General features: G+C 34.9%; 1 protein-coding gene across 2 annotated transcripts in view; it reads right to left on the bottom strand.

The window, feature by feature from the left end:
* The window catches only part of LOC108576758 (protein pinocchio), a 70,907-nt gene that overhangs the window by 11,966 nt on the left and 44,349 nt on the right, over nucleotides 1-14,592 (bottom strand). Inside the window, exon 1 of one of the 2 annotated variants that reach the window (XM_017939818.1) lies at nucleotides 9,021-9,221. The exons of the other annotated variant lie outside the window; for it this stretch is intronic. The gene's annotated coding sequence lies outside the window, so the exon portion shown is untranslated. Of the gene's footprint in view, nucleotides 1-9,020; nucleotides 9,222-14,592 lie in introns of those variants that run through there. 2 annotated transcript variants of the gene reach the window in all.

Below are 14,592 nucleotides of genomic sequence, written 5' to 3'. Positions count from 1 at the left end.
TATTATTAATAAGATCGATGGTGTTGGTCTATCATGCGTATAAATTACAGCGTTCAATGGATTATAAACTTTCAAGAATATGACAACGATGATCGATATCGATTGTATTAGGTGTCGCGATATTAGTCTTGATTGAAAACCTCGTTAAAACGAGTCTGGTTTTCATCTTACAATAAGAATACGTAGAAATAGGACAAATTAACAACCCGCTCGACGAGCCTGTAACTTTTTCTTTCTTCTACTCTATAATACACGCCTGCAATCCGCTTAATAACGAAGAAACTCAGCATTGAAAACAACCGATAAACATTTTTTTTTCTTGACGTCACCGCTGTTTGTAATAAGAAGCTTTCTTATTGAATTTCCGAGACATCAAACCGACTGAGTCACTGAAATATGTTTATTTGTCCTTTTACTTTTGATTGCACGCACGATCGATGTTTCTTTTCAACGGCGACAATAGAGTCACGTTTCTATTATATTATCTTTGTCAGTTATTCATAATGTTAGTTGGAGAGGACGACAGAGAATACTTATAACGTTATTGGAATGAATTCTCAATCAACTCTCCAAATAAAATTGTACGAAATGATTACATTTCAGAATTTGTAAAATGGGAAAAAGCTAGTGAAACAATTTTTGCCATATTTTTCATACAAATACTTCACTGTGTAGAAAGCTATTTAAATATTCTTGCATATTTTTATTCAGTAAGCTAAAATTTAACGAAAAGAAAATTTCTTTAAAAAGAAATTTACATATCGTCCTATATTTTGACTTCGTCAATGTTTCAACCTGGTGTACCAATACTTTTCAAAATCAAAGGGTTAAAAAACTAACCGATAAGTCCTCACTTGATTAATTTAATCACGCTACAATTTTTTCTCATAACAGTTAATTCACGATTTTGTAAATCAATTAATTTCAATTAACCCTTTCAGAGTTTTTTTACTGACTGTTTTAATGACTTAACCCTTTGACTGCGAGCTGTTCTAAGTTGAAGCGCTTCGCGGCCCGCGGATGCGATCGCTGGGGACTGAAAACTTTTTCGCGCGGTATGGGATCTCGTCGGCGGCGTGCTAACAACTGTATGGCTACAGATGAAACGAGTTTAAGATACGGAGAATAACTGACGAAATAAACAAGAGTTTGTTTTTTCTCGTTGCTAAACAACGAGGTATGTGGTTTCCGCGAGTGTTGGACATATACGATAGAAACAATTGCCGAACATGCATATGAGACAATAGTAAAGAACCAAAGCCTTCGTCGGGCGCATATATGCGTCCATAGGCCACAATGATAGCCTTTGCTGGACGCATATATGCGCCCATAGCAGTCAAAGGGTTAAATTACTCACGAATAATGTAAAATCACATGTTTATTTTCTCTTGTCTAATTTTTCAATCATTTCAACGAACGATCAACGCACACATCAACCTCCTCCAAAGTAAACCTTCCAAACACACAAAGGGTCGATAATTTTTCAATCATTTCAACGAACGATCAACGCACACATCAACCTCCTCCAAAGTAAACCTTCAAATAAAAACCAACAAATAAAATTTCGAATCGAATCTACGAAGCAGGAACACTGCTGGAACACTCATCCACGTCTTGCATAATCTCGCAGCTGAACGAAAAACTGCGTTAACAGTGTTCGAAAGAAAACGAGCACGGGGAACAAAGGCGTTTATTTATTCGCGAGATTGCTTTGTTAATGGCGCGATACCATAAAACGCAATTGCAACGCGACAGGATGGAAACGGTTGCGTACAACCTGGTACAATTTCGCGTTTGACAATCTGAGGGAAGGAGAAAAGAAAAAGGGGGAAAAGATCGAAGGCACACACAGTGGAATTTGCGCAACGAAATGCAACCGAGCGCAATCACATCGATTCGAAAATAAATGCAGCTCTCCTATTAGCCGCCTGACGACCTAATTTCCTCTCGCGTTCTATCGGTTCGCGTGTTACACGCGTATTCCACGCGACCAATGAACCCGAAATCAATTCATCTGCTGAACGCCATTTGTATATATAAAACGTCGATAATGACACTTCCACCACCACGTTTTACATGTGCACTCAGGCACACACCTAATTTTCTCCTCGAGCAACATGTTTGAAAGCATAACGAGTGAAACCTCCAATTTCTATCACGATCGTTCTTTTCTACGCGAAAATTTATAGATACGTGTGTGTATCTATTGGAATTTGGCTAAAGACGAATTTTTAATAATTGTGATGCAATTAATAAATAACAGTAGCTAATAGTGATATATAATGATGATGATGGTGATAAATTTAAGAAAATGACTTAAATTGTTATTTTATGTTTGTAGATGGAATACGAATGAGGAAATTGATACCGCGAGAGTAATTTTCCTGCAATTTCTTATATCTGATTGTATTTAACATGTTTTAACATGTTAGTAGCAAGTTTACATAACGTTTGAAGTAAAATGAAAGTTTCAAGTAATTTTGGTTTAAACGTAGAGAAATTTCTAAATTCGCTAAAGTCCTTCCGCCAATACTTCGAATTGATTAGGTGCTTATTTAGGTAAGGTAGTAATTGAAATGGTAAACGAAATATTTTCACTATCGAAATATAATATCGCGTATTGAAGCTTTTTTAAAAAATGTATTTTCCATGTTTAAATTTTCTAAAAATTGTCGTTTGAAACCTCGAACACCTCGAGAAATAGTAAACTATTCTAAGTAGTAAGAATTGTATGCGAAAGTTAATGTAAAGTTATACAACTCCATGTGGAGTTTTTTTTGGGATTAATAAAAAACAAAATTATTTCATAGTTAAATTTACCTCAAATTTAAATCTGAAGCGAAGATTAATATTTGCAAGAAAATTTCCAATATTTTCATCTCCAGAATTATTTCACTATATTCTGCACTTAGTTACAAATTTCCATAATTTATCACGGAAATTTTCATTCATGGTATTGTCATAAGGGGGAAGATGTACATACACTAAAGAAAATTGAATTAGAATTCTGTTCGTTCCTTGCATTATTCAATATGGAATACACGTGAAACAATTTATAATTTCACAAATAAAAATCAATTACGGATCATCGATTTGCAACAGCGTCATTGAACGATTGTAAACCGAAGTGAAAGGGTAACACAAGCCAACGAAAAGAGAACAAGGAGATTGCTGATAAAGGATATTCTCACGTGACTGCTTTTGCTGTTGAAGACATTAGTAATACAATCGTAAAAATAGGCGACTCTAAAAATACACGGATTATTTTAACGCAATGGAATGGAAAAACTAACAAATCTCGTTCTATGCTTCGTATGCACCACAACTTCACCTATGCACAGGTGAAGCTCGAATCGACTGAACAAACGCTTTTTATAGACACCATTATCCTTCACGGTTACGACGTCATAATCGTTGATTTTTACTTTTGCAACCAATCTCTAAGCGTTCAACTACAATATCGATTTTCAGTTTGAATTTTAAAATAGGTACATATATACGAGCCAGAGGTGGCTCGAATTGAATTTAGTTCACAAACCTAATTGATTTTCGATACATACACCGTTCGGTCGATGTGGCTTTATGCAGTAAATTGTGGCTAGAATTTTCAATGAAACGTGAATCTGACGTAAGATAAGCTGCATGATGACGTATTAAAACGGTCTATAGCTGTGTGACGAAGCAAGGACGTAACGATTGAATTATCTATAACAATATCATGAAGTAAGCACAGTGTAGGGCAAAATTAACTTCTCCTTGAGTTTGTTTACTGTTAATTCTGGTTTTTGTAATTTAATACAAATTTTACAGTGCAAATATTTTTTATCTTATCTTACATTAATTCGAAGTTCGAGACTGCATTTTTAATAGGTATACTAATATACTTTAGTGTAATATATTTGACTGTAATATTAGACCTAGTCGAATATCTGCTCATTGGGAGTGAATAAGTCTTCCAAGGAACTTTTATGTTTGGTCCTCAGTATACAGATCTTTTGAGAAATTTAGCATAGAGAATAAACGAACAAAGTTGCAATTTTTTTTACAGATAAAACAAAAATTATTTGCACTGTAAAGCTTCTATTAAATTGTAGAAAGAAAGAAAAAAGTATTATGTCAGAATTATGTCTAAACGAGAAGCTCTAAGTAAGTTTGTAACACTAGATGTACACTATATACGAGTTACAACTAGCGCCACTCCATAAGCGACTGCAGCGCCAGCGCCTTCCCCTTGTAAGTTTAGTCCAAGATACTTTCGCCTCTTTCGGGCTGTTTAGTTTACGAGGAAAACGGGTTCGCGAACCGCTGGCAAGCATCCCGAGACGGTAGTAACTAACGCATCTCCACGTGATCCCGTATTTTTATTCTGTCAGTGTACGAGAATAGAAGAGCCTTAAGAAAAGGGTATGCAAGTAGCGGACACTATGCGGCTACGTACCAAAGTAGTTGAGGTCGGTGGCTACGTTAGAGCTCGGGTGCACCCTCTGGATACGAAACTAGACGCGTTTCTATTCTATTTAACCTTTCGCGCTAGTTTGTGCGATCTGGCGCATTTAACGCTCCATTGTACCCGAAGCTTCTTTATTTTAACCATAAAACTGCTTTAGTAATTATTTTTAGGTAACGAAGGAATTTAGTTTTAATGATATCTTCTTTTCTGTGTTTGAGTTAATATAAACGACAGTAATGGAAAATGAAAAGTAATTAAAATTTACTCTCGTTACTAAAACTTGTAATTGGCAATATTTATTAATTGCTGTTTCGAATCGTTAAAAAAATATTGGATAAAAATTGAATTAAATTAGAAGCACTCAGGTGCGTCCTTGAATAATCAATACTTTAAGCATTCATATCCTTGAAGTACTCGTGACAAATTGTGCAGTCGAGATTTAATTGAAAACTCGATTTTCAACTGGAGAGATTTGGAACGACTGATTTTTATTTGTATTTTAAAATTTTACAAAGTACACATTTTTCCACACTTTTAACATAAAAACATATCTTAAAAAAGTTTCAAAAGCTTCTACTTGTTACCTTTCACCTGTTTTATTTTATAAATGTTTATTACTTAATATAAAAGTTATCCGTTTCAGTTGAATATTCAAAGTTTCAGGAACAATATTGCGCAGCTGATAAAAAAACGCCTTATCTTACTTTTATCACTGCTATATATCACAATAGTGAATTTGAAAGCGACTGATATTTATATGTAACCTTTGTCCACCAGACAACACGTATTTATATTAAGCGATCCGAGTTCGCATTCATCTCCAATTCCAATGTATTTTAAGTCTACGCAATGCGTGCTCGCGTTTAAAAGTAGATCATGTGTCTGCAAGTACGTAGTCTGAAGTCTACTATAAATTATCCTACAAATCGAGCAAAGAACAAAATTATACTAACTAAAAAAATTTGTTTTTCAATAAACAATAATGTACAAGAACCATCTAATTATTCAAATAAGCCAGAATATCTAAAAATGAAGTCGAAAAGTATTGCTATCATTCTCATGAATTTTTTTTTTTGGATTAAGACACTCAAATTTATTAAAAATGAAGAGTTCATCAAAAGGCATCAAGTAAAAGTGTTAAAAAAATTTTTTTTTTCAAAGAAACACAAATTTATAAATTTTTTTTGTATACTTCATCTAGTATACTAATCCTTCTAACTTCTCAAAAAACCTCAAGTCGTTTGGTGCAATTTTTAAAAAGTTACACTGTTCTAAAGTGTGTCCGAATATTAGTGAGAGTAACTGTACATGAGAGACAGAAGCAAATGTGTTTTATGTAGTATGTTGCTGTTTAGGGTGCACAGGGATAACCTAAATGCATGACCTGTGCGAAGTTCTTCACCTTCCTCATCTGTTACTATATGTATACAGGGTGTCTCAACGTGAGTTCAAGTAACGCACGAATTAATAATTTTACCAATTAAATATCGAAGGATACTTTGTCTTTTTCTCATACAAAATATTCTGGATTAAAGTTGATATTATCCTTTTATAAGATAAAAGTAATTTCGAATATAAAAGAAATTTGATTCATATTTACACAGTGACAAAAATCTATTTTACCGATAGAGATATTCATATGTCTTTGTTATATAGTTTAATATTGTTTCCTGAAGTTATTAATTCAAATTTTGTTAATTACAGAACAAGTTTCTGTACAATCTTGTGTTATCTCAATGTCAATCATTTTTCTTCTCTTTAACTCATAATAAATTAAAAAACATACCTAACCTAATCACTGAATTGTGTAATCACCTTTAAAAAAATTAAAATCTCTATTTATACTTTCCCTTGTGTCGAATAAAATTTCGATTATGATGATTTACATTTTAATTAGTCCTAATATCTCTATTATCATAACGATTATCTAGATAAGCAATAATCAAATTACACGATTACGTAATAAAATCTTCCAATCACAAAAGATGTGATAAAAACGGTGATATTAGTAAGAAAAATTAAAGAAATAATATGTTATAAGGGGTTATAATCTATAGCATGTTTCTTGATGAAAAATAGAAAAAAGAAAGAAATAACACCTCTACTGGAACAATTATCTCTTCAAGTCAACTAATTCATGCATTGTTTTGCATTGCACTTGTCCCAGGACACCCTGTATATTAGCAATGTATTCCCCACGAGGGATGAATTGAGGCCAACAACCCTCGAGGTCATGACAGTCCCTCGAAATTCAAGGGGAGTGGGGTTAAATTCGAGATATCGATCGACCTCGCTCAGTATTCTGGCTAAACTCCCACGCGGATGCGTGGCTACAGAGGGAAAGCGGAATCAGGTCGTCTCAATTGCAGAACATGAAACGGAAATACGTACGCGAAATTTAGTTTGCTTTAATGGAATTTTTATGTTTTTTCCCGCTCGTACGAATGGGACATACCGACTGCGATAGGGGTCAGTGTGCAATTTTTAAAGAGAATGCAACCATATTTTCTCGTTTAAATACGTCTACTTTACGTTTTCGAGTTTAATAAATATTACTAAATAACGATATCGAATATATCCTGTGCAATGTTACTCGATAAAAAGAAGTTTTGCATTAATGCTAGATAGAAATGTTTCGTAAGGATATTTACATTTAAGTACCTAGTGTTTTTATTGATTTCCTATAATTATTTTTGATTATGTAATCATTCGCTATAGTCGAGTTATTATTTAAATTGTTGCAATTATAAATCGATAGTCTATAATATAATCGTATTACGGGAACAAAAATTCAAATTATACTTCTGTGTGTGCATAAAATTATGAAGCTATTAAATCATAATTTGAAGATTGAGGAAACTGACCACAAATGGGGAATTGTAAACAAACATTAATTATGCGAAACATGAAATGTCTACGTTGGCTGTGCGAAGAGAAAATGATGCGAGATACGTTCAATTGACTTTATGTAATTGCAATGTTTGAATCACCGTAAAGTAACGACGTTGCAAGGACCTTCGATTGCATAATATTCGAGTACAGCACGGAACGACAGCGGAACACAGTTTCCTTTTTCAGTTAACAACACTAAATATGGCGAAGGAATCAAGTTCCGACTGCATAAGGAATCGAAAGTTTCTCGCTAAAAGGGACCGCGATACCAAGCACAGGAGCTTCTTGCATGAAATTAGCGAAATGTAAATTATCAGCTACGCAAACATTTATTAAAGTGAAAACGATAACGTTAATTGTGTCGTAAAATGCTTCAACGGCATTAAATTCGACTGCACAACGATTGTAAAATTTATAATAGGACCGGTTTAATATGAAATAACGATCGAAAATATTCTTTAATAATACCGACAAATTTCATACACGAATTTAATTATATGTATATTAAGATAATTGAACAAGAACTGTTCATTTGTAAACTAATTTAACTTTGGATCAATTTCAAATGACGTATAACAAAAACATCTGTCAGGTATTTAAAAAATATACCGCTAAATACGTATTATCGCATTTCATGTTTATAAAATGGCCAGGAAAATGTTTACAAGCGATACGCATGAGCGAGACGGCCAAGCATGCAGCGAAGCGTTAACAGGATTGAGAAATTAAAATTCCGCCTCTGGAATTCGCCGTCATATAACTGGCGTAACGGGTTTCCAACGAGCCTTTACACAAACAAATGGTGCAAGCAACATCAAGGTATGACCTCGTTCGTTGTCCACGATGTCTTCGCAAAATTAACCATTCACCCGTGTGCCAGTTCGTCGACCGAAACACGCATCGTGAACATTTCAAATTCTCAAATCGTTACCAACTTTATAACAGAAAAATCTTGATCTTGACGTACATCTACGGTTTGTAAAATCGTTACATAGCTGACAAGTTTTCTCGTTAATCGAAAATGTCAAAACTCCGTAAGTTTCGACGAGGAAGTTTTGTTACCGTTTCGTTAAATAATGTTTTCATATTAGAGATGGTTTGATCGTCAACACTGAACAGTCAAAACTTCGGTCGGTGCACGACCGTTGGGTGTTAGAAGGAAGAACTAATCTGAAGTTAGTCACGCGACTCGACGTCAAGAGTATTGATTCCCACGCTACGTTTCTTCGCTTTCTATGCATGTGTTAGCTTCTGCTCTCAGCGAAACATACAAACCACCCTGTTACTTTTGAAAGCGAAACTCTGCTGCTTTCTGTGCAAACAAATAGCACGAGCGTGTTGGATACGAAAGAAAATGTTGCCGTTCAGTGTGCTTTCTCAACAGGAAGGCATGGTGAAAGCATGGGTGAATGCAACGTTCCAATGCAAAGAGAACGAACACGAACACGAAACTCGAAGATCCCACACGCTTCGTTACGAATGTCGCAATCAAAAAAAGACACTTTGATTTCGCTATCGTTTTCTTGTTCACGTTTCGCCCATTCGAAATCAATTAAAATTTCCGTACACATCGATTTTCATGCACACTGTACGATGCACAAGTGTAACCGCGGCCAAACAACGCTTGTAAACGCGGATTCGCGCGCGCATAACAAGGTGTACAAGCTGTTTAACTTACATTTCGCAGATATCTTCTAAAAACTTGCTGCCAGACGAAGTACAACGGATGCACACTGTTTTTTCACTTCGTTTGCGAACTTCGATGTGAACGAGTTGTTGGAAGTACGAAATATCGATTCCCAACGAGTAAACTGTTACAACTTTCGTATGAAAAATTTGAGCCGATTGAACAACAAAACGAACGAACCGCTACGATGTTTCGAGCTTGACTGAAGGTACCCGCGGTCGCACACGGGCCTTTTATAACCACGGTGTGGGTTGGGCAGCATGGCGATCACAGGTCAGCGGAGCGGCGGGGGGGGAGGAATTCCCCATCTGCGCAACCAAGTACGATCGTGTGCGCGTATGCTTCTGTGTCAGTGCGCATGTCCGTGAGCAAGTACACACAGGGCCAGGGATTCTCCGCGCGTGGCGCCGGCGTGTACGGGCACATGTTGATAAATAAATAATAAACGGTTAGTACGATAACGAAATCTTATCGTCGTTGGATTTCTAGAGACACGATATTCATGCATAAAGGCCGTAGAAATTTTACTTCATTTTTCCATCTCATGAATAATAATTGATCGTTTCGAAATTTCAATACACTTTTGTGCATTTCTAGGTTATAATTGTTTTTTTCTTTTATTTTCAGTGCTTTTATGAATGAAAAAATTATATAAACGGTATAGAAAGGTATGTGTCTCTAACTGTAAGGTTGCAGAGATTTTTCATAGATGCACTTGTGTGCCAGAGAGTTACTATGCAATTGAATACCGAAACATGTCCCACGCGGCAGGATGTAAGAACCCCAGGAAATGAAAGGCGACTGTCACGTGTATACACACCCTGTCAAATTATGCGGAAAAAAAGAAAAGCGTAGGCTTATCTTTAACGTTAAAATGTCACCGCCCTCGGTGTTGTATTCATAAGCGGGCATACGTCAAGCCACCTTTACCGATTAGGCGGGACAGAGATTCTCAATTCAACGTTACGCTATCGGTTATCTATCGATTTTCCGACGTCTTTATGCTTCCCGCGTTTAAATGAACGAACAAAAGAATGAGAAGGTTTGTTCATTGTTATTTTTTTGTTCAGTTATAACGAATATACATAGTATAAAAATACTTTTGAATGGAAGATTTATTTTTTAACGTATTGGCTTGCAACCCTAGGGGAAACGAAAATATTTGACGTACATAACCTATGATAATAATTTTTCTTTTTTGGTATATGTATTATTAAACAAGTTGTTGCGTGTATTAATATCGTTGAAATAATGAAATAATATCGTTTTTTCTTGAAAAATGAACTTGAATGAAAGAAACGAAGATGATTATTTTCATTATGTTTGTTCGTTACGCAAGACGATATCGAAATTGTTCATATTTTGCATTGGCGTCATTTCCAACGTAGGTAAATATTCAGAATGTAAAACGCTTTCGAATCAGAGACATGTTGAATACTAGATTCTAATATCGTTACACTATAAAGAGTTATAACAGAACGTATTTTTATTCATCTTCAAATGTAATTATACAGGAATTTACTTACCATTTCTAAATAATTCTTTTGTGTCTGTTATTCGAAAGTGAGCCCAATAAAATTAAGTGAAATTTCTTTACATTACATTCTATAAAACGTGTTTAATTTCTATATAGAATTAATGACTGGCAAGAATGACTTTTCTTAACGTGAGAATTAAATAAACGATATGTAATAATAAAAAGTAAGACTCTCATGGTCACATTTTTCCTCGAAAAATGATTTTCGATGTAATTTTTGAGATGGGTGAAAATTCTAAGAATAGATCATTGTACGCCCCAGGCCCAAAAAGGCCAGGACAAAAATTAACGACTGCGAGAGAACGAGAAAGTGCAGAATGCAACGTCAGCGTCTCTTACTTTTGTAGTTGAAAGTTTCAAGTAACATCAAAGTACCGATCGTTGGAGTAATACTGACCCAGAATGCTGTTAATACCATATAGAATTACTAATAATAGTATTGTTAAATAGCCTTGCCTTTTTGTATCTTATAACTATCCACAAAACGTGTCAAAGTGCAGAGAGCAACCTTATCGATCCTCTTTTGATACTAAAACAATTTTTGAATAAGAAAAGAATTAAAATTATGAAAATGATCCTGTTTTGATATTCAAACATTTCTGAATAAAAAGAAAGTTAAAACTATGAAAATTATTAAAATAACAACAAAAATTAATGTATCTTTAATTGTAAAATATGGAACATACTATATAATAAAAAATATACAGTCATCTTATGCTTTCGTTATCTTCAAATAAACAAACCTTACACTAAAATTGAATCCACTTATGTATGTCTTATGAAATATACTCGAATTACATTCATTCATATTTCATAGTAAATTTGGATCGTACAATGGGTTAAAATATTTTTAAAAATAATCCATGACAACGAAATTTCACGATAATAGTGTAAATCCAATTTCTGTCAAACGCGAAATTCTAACATTCGACGAGATTCCAGAAATTTGAATTTTATTGCGAATTCTGAATAGCGGCTACATAGAAAATCGGATGATACAAGCTGCTAAACTTAAATCCCCAAAATAAGTGACCGATTTATTTATAAATCAACTAAAAGGTGTACCACCTTGTTATGAATGATCTGTGGAAGCATCCTTCATGAAATGACGAGTTATTTTGCAGCAAACGAATTCAGTGAAGATCTTCATGTACGGTACGTTGATTGATATTAAAAATACCAAGAACTGCGTGGTTCTAACATATGTGTGGACTACTTTAATGCTGATTCACAATCGGTGACATATCTCTGATAGATATTGAATCTAGCGATGAATAATCCAATCGTAGGCGCATTTAATCAGCATAAAACGGTTGATGATTCTAGAACACCAGCGAGAAAATATTCATCCGACTGATATAATAGAAACACAAAGTGTTAATTTCCCTTAACATATCAATTTAATAAACGAAGATTATTTTACACTTTTATATCGTGAATCTTAATATTTCTCTTAAATTTTATTTTCTCCACGTGGAACGGATTTTCTCAGTCTATAAGATCAATTTAAAAATAGATGAAGAGTGAGTAAGATTCCTTTAAAATGCTCTGGATTTTCACGACATTTTCACCTACGCTCATTTCCATAAGGACATCGAAGAAATTTGATCCATCAGAATTTAATCATAATTCTGATCCCATTTTCCCTGAATAATGTATATTTCGCGAGTAATAAAAATGTAGAGAGTTTAATTTGCTTTGTTTTTTCCTAATTCGTTAAATAATTCAACAAAAATTTTACATATTAATTTTTTTTTAAATAAAATCATACTGAATTTGTCTTCAGAAAATCCGGCCAGTTTAATTACACAGAATCAGTTAAACTAACAAGAAATTCTAAATTTATGGTAGTTCACAAAAAACATGTTTCTATGAAGAAAAAATAAAAGCACGAGCAATGTGATTAATATTTCAAGAATATAAACTCATAAAAGTAATCTTTGCAATATTTCTGCGATATCAATTCTGAAAGATCAAAGTGTAACTTCATATTCCGTAGTATCAACACACGCGAACTATCAAAGCAAGTCTTTCAAAGATGAATCCTCTCTCAAAGAAAATCATTCGCACATAAAATCCTCCCCTCTCAATAATTATTCTCAAATTGCTCACGAAGTACTTTCGCAAAATATCTTCGAAACACATACATCATCTTCAGTGATACGCACACTATGCATCTCAAATTACAGCCAGCTTTGTGGTCCAACTTTAGCACCTCCGACGCACACTTACCTAACCTTTCTTGTTACCTACACAAAACATATTGCAGTAATATCTCTCACACTGTCACCCTGGTCGGAAACGAAAGACGTCCAGTTTGGGTAGAGGAGATACGATTTTTGGAGGGTTGCAGCCCGCCTTTGTAATTTGCCGAACAAAGACAAGGACAACGAATAAGGATGAAACGAGATAAATTACAATAAACTTTAGCCAATTAATGTAACACGTCTATATAGCCCTTGACCTCCGAAGATTAAACTATTACACTAGAATATGGAATTATATATGTATACATATTCGTATACATATAAATTACAAATTAAAATCTTTTTTTTTTCCAACGTTGGCGGTCACCCATCTTAACATTAGTCGCGAGGAATGGCAGCTTGACTTGGAAAGCTACCGAAGAGTCACCCTACCCGCTTCCCATTTCTCCCAGGATAAAAAAACTGCATTCTTATATTATTTACAGTTAGAATAATTATGGTAAATTTACAACAGTCATTTGACATAAACAAGTCACTTTCTGCGTACAGCTCTCGATACTGCATACTTACTGACACGTGTACTTCGTCGTAGTCAAAGAAAACTGATTCTTTCTGATAAATTTCACTCTCGAGAGAAACTCGCGACAGTTTCACTTTGAAATGGAAACGTACCCTTAGAAGTTCACCTGGAAAAGGTTACAAGTTCACTTCAGAAGCACAACGTGTCCGTTAATCGCAACCTAACCTCAAAGTTTCACTTCTCTAACGGACAGCGTACCGAGGGGATTCCCAACAGGGTTTGCCGATGGTTTAAGACCCTTCTCGACGTCTGGCACCGTAATACGTATTCACGATTATAATTCTGTCACACGTGGGTGGCTGAATGGAGAGAACAGGCACACGTGTACGAGTAATTTGCTGTACGTTCATATTTTGGGGATTAGAGGAGAAGAAGGTCGACGAGAAAATCGCACGCACGTGGAATAGAAAGGATCTATATGGGAGAGAAGCACGCGTAGCCTTTTACTCACGAGGTCCACGCGTTTCAGACCAGCCCGGCGAAATATACACACGGGGAAGAACCTTTCCGTAAAGCTAATTCGACGAAACGTCGGTTTAACTCGATGTAACGATGATCACTGCCAAGTCTCGCCTACCTCTTTCACTGTTACCTTTCCATATCGATGTTTCTGTTTGGACAGTGTCCATTTAGAGCGATCTGGTACGTTTTAGTCAGCGTGAAAATACAATTTCAGAAGAATTTAACTTTTCATTCTTTAAGGGGATTCCCCAACCTCAGATGTCTAAGAATAGGTAAAGGTTGGGAATTTTTATCGTGGGGAATTAGTGAACGGAGAGTTTCCATCTTTTTGGACGATATAAATGTGACTTTCAGCTTTCCTCTGGAATTTTTGAAAAGTAGAAATGTTACAAAATGGAGGAGTTATCGTGAAACATCTCTTGCTACGACATCGATTGCTTGGAACGTCTGAAGTAAAAAATTCTTTTCGATTTAGAAATAAGAATGTATTGTCTACAATGTAGCTTAGGATTTTTCGAAAATGGCGACAGTTTGAAGAGGTAAAACCTCTTTTTACCGAATAAAATCAATAATTGACGAAAATATAATTACTAATATTCGTTAATATCTCAGTTAACGTTCGTTTAAAATACTCTATTTCACGCAAAATACACGCTTTACTTCATAGTTTATCACGCGAAATGAAAAGAACATGATAAAACGGAGCTCTTTGTAAATAAATGATCTGCAAGTAATACAATAATATCACTATCACGATGATAATGATACGTGAACCGA

Source organism: Habropoda laboriosa, unplaced genomic scaffold, assembly GCF_001263275.1.
Source record: "Habropoda laboriosa isolate 0110345459 unplaced genomic scaffold, ASM126327v1 scaffold447, whole genome shotgun sequence".
NCBI classification, from domain to species: domain Eukaryota; kingdom Metazoa; phylum Arthropoda; class Insecta; order Hymenoptera; family Apidae; genus Habropoda; species Habropoda laboriosa.
Note: the sequence above shows the minus strand (reverse complement) of the source record. Positions and strands in the feature narration are given on the sequence as shown.